Here is an 8,782-nt window from a genome sequence, read left to right on the forward strand (position 1 = left end):
CCCTGCCACTGGAGAGACAGGTAAGGACACGGGTGTACACGACAGAGGGGTTTACTTTGCCCTAAATTGAAGCGGTGTTTTTAAAAAAACACCGCTTCAATCTAAACCCCCATGTATCTACAAATGCCAAGGAGTCTAAAGAAGGAGGGGTCTGAGGGCTGGTTTAGAAACAGGACTTGAGAGCAGTTGCTTTGTACTCTTATTGAATGTGTTATTCCCTATACTGGTTTCAGGCCAGTCCAAGAAGGAGGTAGATTCTGAAAAGGGAATCTATGAAAATAATGCTCTGGAGAACAGCAAATATTTATTCTTTTTAAATCTAATTCAGATAAGTATTTAATTTAATAAATAGCAGTTTTAATCTCCAAAACTGAGATCTTTTTTCTCTTCCTCTTGTAAATGTTTTGAAATACTGTTTCTAAAAATATTAAATCCCCATCTGTGTCTGGTTAGGTTTTTCATCTGCGGCATAAGGAGTTTGAATTATCACATGCCACAGCTGTGAAGGGGACCAAATGGTCCTTTATAAGCAGTCATATCTGTTTTGCCTTATCCAGCTCCATTCTTCTGGATACCAGGTTCTCTCATCAAGCTAAACTGTCTCCACACCACTGCAGGCTGAAACGGGCTATTCTGTTTGGGGAAAAACCTAAATACATGAATGACGCTCACCAGCTCTGAGGAACACACAGTCTTTCCTGTTGAAGTTCACTTTAGTCATAGAAAAGCGGTGGAAGAATTTAACCTAGGTCATTATTGAAAAATGGACCCATGATTATTAAAGCCCCCCAGGCACATTTTTGAGCCCTCTGCTGGTGGGGATCATCAATGATTCCTTCAAGAAGAACATTTCTTCAGCCTACCAACCTGAAACATCTGATTTTTCATCCTGTGTCCAAGAATCCAATGCATACCTAACAGTTACTGCCTGGTTCCTAATTAGTCCTTTCTGAGCAATGCTACATGAATAAATTATTAGTGACTTTAGTCCAGAAATACCTAACCTCCAAAAATGTTTTAGATGCATTTCAGTGTGGCTTTGGACTAAGGTACAGCACATAAACTGCCAGTTGCACTGTGCCACATTCTACACATGCCTATAGAAACCCATAGGGAAACCATCTTTATTAGTACTGGTAAAGTTGGGGGGATGCTGTAGCCATGATGGTCCAGACAAAATGTGAGAGGCAAGGATTTTTGTGGATGATATCTTTTATTGGACCAACTGTATATTTGGGAGGCAAACAGACTTTTGGGTACTACTGTACCCTTCCTCAAGACCTGACCTCAAGATACCAGACCTGAGGTTAAATCTCAAGGAAGGGTACAGTGGTACCCACAAGCTTGCCTATAACCCTCCCAGCTATACAGTTGGTACCATAACAGATATCACCCACAAAAATCTTTGCCTCTGTTAGTACTGCTCACTTAAGAGACCTTTAACACCATCAGTTCTGAGTTGTCCCTGATACAACTCAGAGACAGAGCTGGATTAAATCTGACCACTCCTCCTCTATCTGACCATCCAATCACATTACACCTGTACACAACTTTCACTCATAACACCCAAGCAAACACACATACATTCTACTCCTTCTACTCATTCCTTATCTCATCTTTCATTAAGCTGAAGCTCCTTGGTCTTACTTTCGAGGCTCTGCACAGTGCCAAATTCCTTGCCTAACTCTTTGTCCTTATTTTCAAGTACAGCAGGGCACGCACTCTATATTTTTGCCAACTTCTCCTGCCTCGGTGAATATTTTAGGCATCTATCTTATCTAACTTTACAAGCCTGAAAAGCTGTTACTCAGAAATATCAGTATACTTTTGACACTTACAGATTCTATTTTGCACACTAGCAAAACAGAATTGCCCTGCATGGCTGGGCATATACCTGCCAGAAATAAATGAAGTCAAGCCATCTCATGTCTTAGCCCAATAATTTAGTGGTTATGGCAATCACCTACATTCCAGGTGAAGGCTGGCTAGGGGGCTGGATGTGTCCTAGTGGTTAGAAAACCACACCACCAAACAAGATATAGGTTCAAACCTCCTCTAGATGGGAAAGGGAAGGGAGAGTTTAGAACTTAAGTCTCCTGCTTTCTGGGTAAATGCCCTAAATAGTAGGCTATTAGGTTAAAACATGGGAAAGCTCCTCCTCCATCCTTTCTCCCCCACCTTACTAATCAAGAGATTTTGTCCAGCTACACTTTTGGGACTTACCTAAACTTATAAGCATACCCAGGTGAATGTATAGTGCTGCGTACCATCTTAGCAGGTCCTGGCCCTAGTGAGCATGATCACACTGCATGTCAACACTGTGCCCAGAAGAAATCTGTAACTGTGCATAGCTACCAAAAATGGCTCTTACATGGCTGGATAAGTGCCATTTAAGCATGTCAAGTGACATAAGATTTAACCCTTTGTCTCCTTCTCCCGTTTATATTCCTTGATCTAGTCTCTTTCTTTCCTCTACACCAGAGCTTTCCAAACTGTGTGCCGCAACACATTAGTGTGTCGGCAGCAGTGTGTAGGTGTGTCGCGCGAAATGCAGAAAATTTTGCGGAAGGGCACCGCGGAGCTCCCTTACTCGCATCTGCTTCCCTTGGCCCCTCCCCCGGAACTGAATTACTGTCGCGAAATGATGCATGTCTAAAAAGTGTGTCACCAACATGAAAAGTTTGGCAAGCTCTGCTCTACACCTTGAATAATGTATCTTACCCTTAATGTATCTTCAAGGCTCACAAAAAAATCATCTCATAATCATCAAACTTAGTTTATTTATACTTGCAAATTTATAACAAATACATATGCCAAATCAACACAAGCCAATTTAATTCTGTCACTTCTCCCTTTGCTTCTACTGTATCTAATTTTACATTGTAAATGCATCACACCACAAACTCTGTCTTGACCTCTTGCATACATGCAATCAGTATTCATAATAATGTGGTAAAGTAATTAGAATTTTCTCTGACACAGCCCAAGGATTAGAATAAGCAGCATGTCTTACCCGGAGATCCCACCTGTTACTATTCTTATTCAAAATTTATGCACAACTACTAGGGGAGACTGTGAAATGCCTTATGCTGTACATATTATTCTCTGGGTAGAGAATGAATTTTATGTGAATTTGCAAGTATCAGTACATTTGGTTTTTTGTCTTATGAATTAAAATTAATTTTAAAATTGTCTCTTTAAGAAATCCATCACTAGCTGTCCTACCAATTCTGTTCTAAACAAAATTAATAACAGATCAACACAGAGTTCTTCATGCTATCCATACTGCTAGAACTCATAAAACATTGAAGAACGTGTATTAAGCAAAGCTGTTATTAAGATTAGTGTGTATGTTATTGATAGACTAACACCAAGATAGAAAAAGAGTTCTGGTCATCTTAAATGGGGCCATTGCAACACCAGAACTTAACTAAATACCGTTTTCCTTTCCAACTAATTTGTAAATCAATTGGCTGGAATAAGTAAGTAGTGTCAGGTTGTTCTGTACAGGAGTGAATTCATCACAGTCCAACCCAGAGATTGAATTCTTCTGGGCAAGGTGAATACCACCTACAGGTAATGAAGGCATCAATGATGGGACCGATAGCATAACAAGGGGTGGGAGAGAGGGCACTGGATGCCAAGTTAGGAGGGGCACCAGAATCACCCTCCACACTTGCAGAGTCTGTGTCCTGGCAGTATTGCCATGCCAGGAACTCCAGAACAAATCCCAGCTGCTGCTGCTTTAAAAGCAACAGCAGAGAAGACAGAGCTTGCACAGTGGCAATAGCAGCTCATCTGGGAGTGTATAGGGTGTCCCGATAGGTTTCTGCCCCTCCTGCTCCCTTGGCTCTTGTGACCCAGGCCCTCCATCTCCTACTTTTGGAACCGGCTGCCCCCTGCCCTTGCTTTCAAGACCGTCATGCCTCCCACCACCCTGCTCTCAAAACTGCACACTCACCTCCCTCCCCCCACCCCTACTCTTCCTCAGGGTTTGTTTCAGGGTGCCAGCTCTGTTTGTTATGCCATTGAACAGAACATCTTTTCTCTCCCATATCTTTGCTATAACCTGCTATAACCATATCCCCACATATACACCTCTCAGTTATTTTCATCTCCACTTGTCCCCCATACCGTCCCTATGTATAGAAACTTCCCTCCTGCCCTGTTCATTTGGTTTTCTAGACTGCTGCTTTTTACTGATGGTGTAATGAAGAGGTATGTCAGAGCATGAGCAAAGCTATATAGAGGCAGGAGAATGAGGATGTGCGTGGAGGAAATGATGGTGAAGCAGGGAGGTGGTGGAGGAGAATGCAAACAACCATCCTGTGTGTTAGCATGGCTAGAGTTATGCAAAGAATTTGTGGTAGGAATGCGTCGTCTATGTTTTAAAGCAGGTTTTTCAACCTTTTTTAACAATTGTACCCCTTCAGTATCAAAGTTTCAGCACATGTACCCCGTTTTTTTTTATTGTTTTTAAGCAGGGGGGAGGGGAGATTGAGGCCCCCGCTGTGAGGGCGGGGCAGGGGCAGGCGGTGCATAGGCGGAGAGAGAAAAAATTATTTGGGGGGGGCTGAGCGTGTGCACCCCCCAGCAGGTATGTCTGGGTGAATGGGAGGGGAGGGGGAGCAGATCGAGGCCCCCATGGTGAGAAGGGAGCAGGGCACAGCCAGGAGCAGGGGCTAGTGTGAGTGAGGCCCCAGCAGGGCCAGTTGGTGGGACAAGCAGAGACCTGGGGATGCCACTCACCCCAGCCCCTGCTCCTGCCCCACTTCTTCCCTCACCGTGGGGGCATCAATCTGCCCCCCCCAGGCGGTGAGGGAGGGAGTGGGGCTGAGGCTGGGGTGAATCATTCACTCCTGCCCCTGCCCCGCTCCCTCCTACACTGTGGGGATTGTCCCACAACCTGGCCCAGCCAGGGCCCCACTCACCATGAATGTGGCCCCAGCCAGGCTGGGTCGTGGGACAATCGGAGCCCGGCGGCTTGTTCAGGGGTGTGGAGCGGGGGAGCCAAGGGGGAGCATGTGCCCTCCCACCTTGGCTCTCCTGTGGTGCAGGCAGTGGCAGGACCCCTCCCCCCCCATGCCAGACCTGGCCTCTCAGTTTTGGAGCTGGGGCAGAGGACTGTGTTCCCTCCCCCCTCCTTCCCCCCCCACAGCTGAGAGGCCAAGTCTGGGGCGGGGGGCTGCTGAGGCTATGGTGGAGCCAGGCTGTTGGGGGGAGCCAGGCTCTGGAGGGAAAAGTCCCCACTTCTGGGGGCCCCTCTGCACGGTACAGACCCCAGATGGGTGGGGCTGGGGGGAGGGCTCCATTCCCCCCACCAGCCCACATAGTATCTGCCACTGTGCTCGGGAGCCTCAGCTCTGTGACAACCCAGGGGCCAGGCTGGCCTGGTTTGGCGGGAAGAGAGGAGCACTGGCAGTGGCTAGCCTATCTGTCTTGCAAAGGGCAGTTAGCAGGGGCAACAAATCATCCTGGGGTGCCACGGGACTGCAACCTAACTTTCATCGGATAGGGATCTGAAACAGAAATTCGCTATATCAGTCTAACCTAACTGATTAAATCCAATCCTACATCCATCCAGATCTATCTTAAGCTGGGCTCCACCATTTTGAAAGGGGTCTGTATGCATTGAACTTCTTCTGTGACAGGTTTAGACTGATTTCTGATCACTTATACCAGTTTATGTGTAATTTCTGTCCCTAGCCCTAGATTGTAAAATATTTAGAACAGGGTCTCTTTCATTAAGTGTCTACACACTATCTAGCACAGCTGTCCCTGATATCAGTTGGGGCCTTTAGGATTACAGTAATACAAATGTAAAATACAGTGATAATGATGAACCTCTGCCTCACCAATTCAACACTCCTCTTAGGACTGGAAATTTTCATTAGCTTATAGATATTTGTTCCCATTTCCAAATTAACCATTGTAGGGAGATCACATTTAATTTTTTAATGCTTTTATACTTGTATCAGTCACAGCAACAAGGGTTTTTTTATGTCAGGAGCTGATTTTGGACTTAGTACCTTATAGTGAGATTAGATCTAATGCCAGAAATTGGTTATATTGTCAATGATGCATTCTCCCAAACACACAATTTTGGAAATGTAAATTCCCAATGTGACAGAAACAGGCAGTACCTTCACTTAACAGAAAGACATTCTGATAAAAAATACATGGAAATTAATCAAAAAACCATTAGATTGCAGGCACATGGGTCTTCTGGATTTCTCTGTCACTCCAATCTGTATGTGCCCACAAAGGAAAAAAAAAACATTTGACAAAGAAAACTAGCCAGCTGGAAGCCACTGTAACCTCACGTAAAATGTAAATTCCACACGATCCTTGTCAGTACCTGCAGAATCAAGTATTCTTCCTGGGAAAGTCAGTCTCTCTTTCTGTCTCTCAAATTATTTTTACGGAAAGAGTATTTGGTGATGCAGTTAAACCGCTGTTTCAATAAAGCACTTACAATGATGTGCTTTGCAAGATCTTGTTCTGAAAGACTGTTCAGCCATAAAGATTTGTTTACCATATACAAAAGCTAACCTGTGCATTAACATCAATTAAAACATTTGAAGTGGAAGTAAAACCATAAATGTGGATTGAGATAGAATATGTTATATACACAACTTACGTAAAATATAAGTATATAAAGTATTGGACTCCTATACTAGCTCAGACCAATATTGATCTAATCTAGTATTTTCTCCCTGAGAATGTCTACCAACAGATGATTCAGAGAAAGGGTTAAGATAGATGTAGGATTTATCCACTCCTAATTGGTCTTATTCTTATCTTTAATAATTAGAGATGGTTTTAAACACTGAAGCATAAATTTAGTATGACTTCCAACATTTTGACAACTTTTGATATTTTTGACATCCATAACAGTATCCATTAACCTTTTGACTCTTTTACTTGGTCTCAACCACTTCCTGTGACGATGAATTCCACATTTAATCATATATCGTGTGAAAAAGTATTTCCTTAATTGATTTTGATGTACTCACCTTTTAATGTCATTAAATTTCCTCTTGTTTTTGTATTGCGAGACAGGGAGAACAGAAATTCTTGATTTCCCATGTCTATACCACTGATTGTCTTCTATAAAGTGTGATATGTTACCTCTGATATTTCTGAGGTAAACAATCCCAGCTGTATATCTTAGTTTATATTGAAGCACTAAAAATCATTCTTGTAATTTGAAAAAGAAACTGTCCTTTGCTAAATAGTTGCTTATTCTAAGGTATTTGTCTGTAAACTTATCAGAAGTTTGTCTGATAAAGATGCACAAGATAATGATCACACTTTCCTGTGAAGATGAAGCATTCTTGGAATTTAAGGCAGAAAGCAGGTTAGAGATAAACACTTCTCTCTGAACAGCCAGGAATGAGCCTGCCACCCAGTGGCCAATATAAGAATCACATGTATCCTTTTCCCTGTGGAAAACTCAAAGGTATATTTCCCGTTTCAAAGACAATACAATATTTTGTTAATTCAAATTACAAGGATGTCGTCTTTATGGATCATATCCCAACCACACTATATCATTCACTGTTTTCTATGGAATTTGGAAGCAGTTTGCACTAATCTAGAAAGAGGCCATAGAGTCATAGTCATAGAGAAGTAGGACTGCAAAGGACCTCCACAGGTCATCTAGTTTAACCCTATGCCTGAGGCGGTATCATCCCTATCCAAACCATCCCTTACAAACCGTAAACTAAATTCTGCATAAGTCTACTGCCAAGTCTGACACAACATAGACCTAACACCCTAACAGGCCACAGGTAAAACAGGGTAAGCACAGTGTTCTGTTTCTATAAAAAGCCTGAGCCTGAATTGATTCAATCTTTGTACGTTAGTCTAACCTGCATAGATTAAAACAAGAAGCAAGTGAATAGACATTCACTTTTGATTCTGAAAATGCCGCCCCATGCCTGCAGTGGCTCAGGCTAGAAGCTGGGGGAGAAACACTAGAGCAAGCCCTCCCTTCTCTTCCACAGTGGCTGGAAGGCTGGAGGGAAGCTGAGCCAGGGGTGGGGAGGGGGAAGGGTGTGGCCAGGCCCTGGCAGGCTGCGTATGACTGTGGAGGGGTTTAAACCCCCCACCCTGGCCCGGGGTGTGCCTGGAGGGGGCAGTAGCCCTTGCCAGGTGTCCTCATTGCAGGAGTGCTTGAACTTCCCTGGGTGGGCACTACTGAATTTGCTTGGACTGAACTTCATTGTGCACAGCACTTCGAAATTTTGTTGAACACTAGACTTAGAAATTGGAGGCTGCTTGATCTTAGAGCTGTTGAGGATTGTGAAATCTGTTCCAGGAGTTTGGAGGCTCAGTCACTTAAACTTGCCAAACTTATTTTGCAAGGGAGGGAGCACAGATTAAGTGGGAATTCAGGAGCTTTTAGCCTCTTTGGACTCACTTGATATGGCAGTCTTGGTGAGAAAAGAGGTATTGGAACTAGAAAAGTGGGTGATAAGCAAAATAGGGTTACCATACATCTGGATTTTCCTGGACATATCCTCTTTTTTGGCTCCCTGTCCTCCTGTCCAGGTGGGTTTTTAAAATGCAAGCAAATGTCTGGTTTTTGCTCTGTCTCTGGCTTTTCCTGGGCACTTACAGCTTGGCTGCTTGGGACTGGGGGCAGTGGGGCAAGGTGATTGGCTGTTGGGGAATCATGTGCTCTGTGCGTGGGCCCCAGTAGGTAAGAGAGAGAGAGAGAGAGAGAGAGAGAGAGACACACACACACACACACACACACACAGACAGCGAGAGAGTG

Source organism: Alligator sinensis, unplaced genomic scaffold (assembly GCF_000455745.1).
Source record: "Alligator sinensis unplaced genomic scaffold, ASM45574v1 scaffold686_1, whole genome shotgun sequence".
NCBI lineage: Eukaryota > Metazoa > Chordata > Crocodylia > Alligatoridae > Alligator > Alligator sinensis.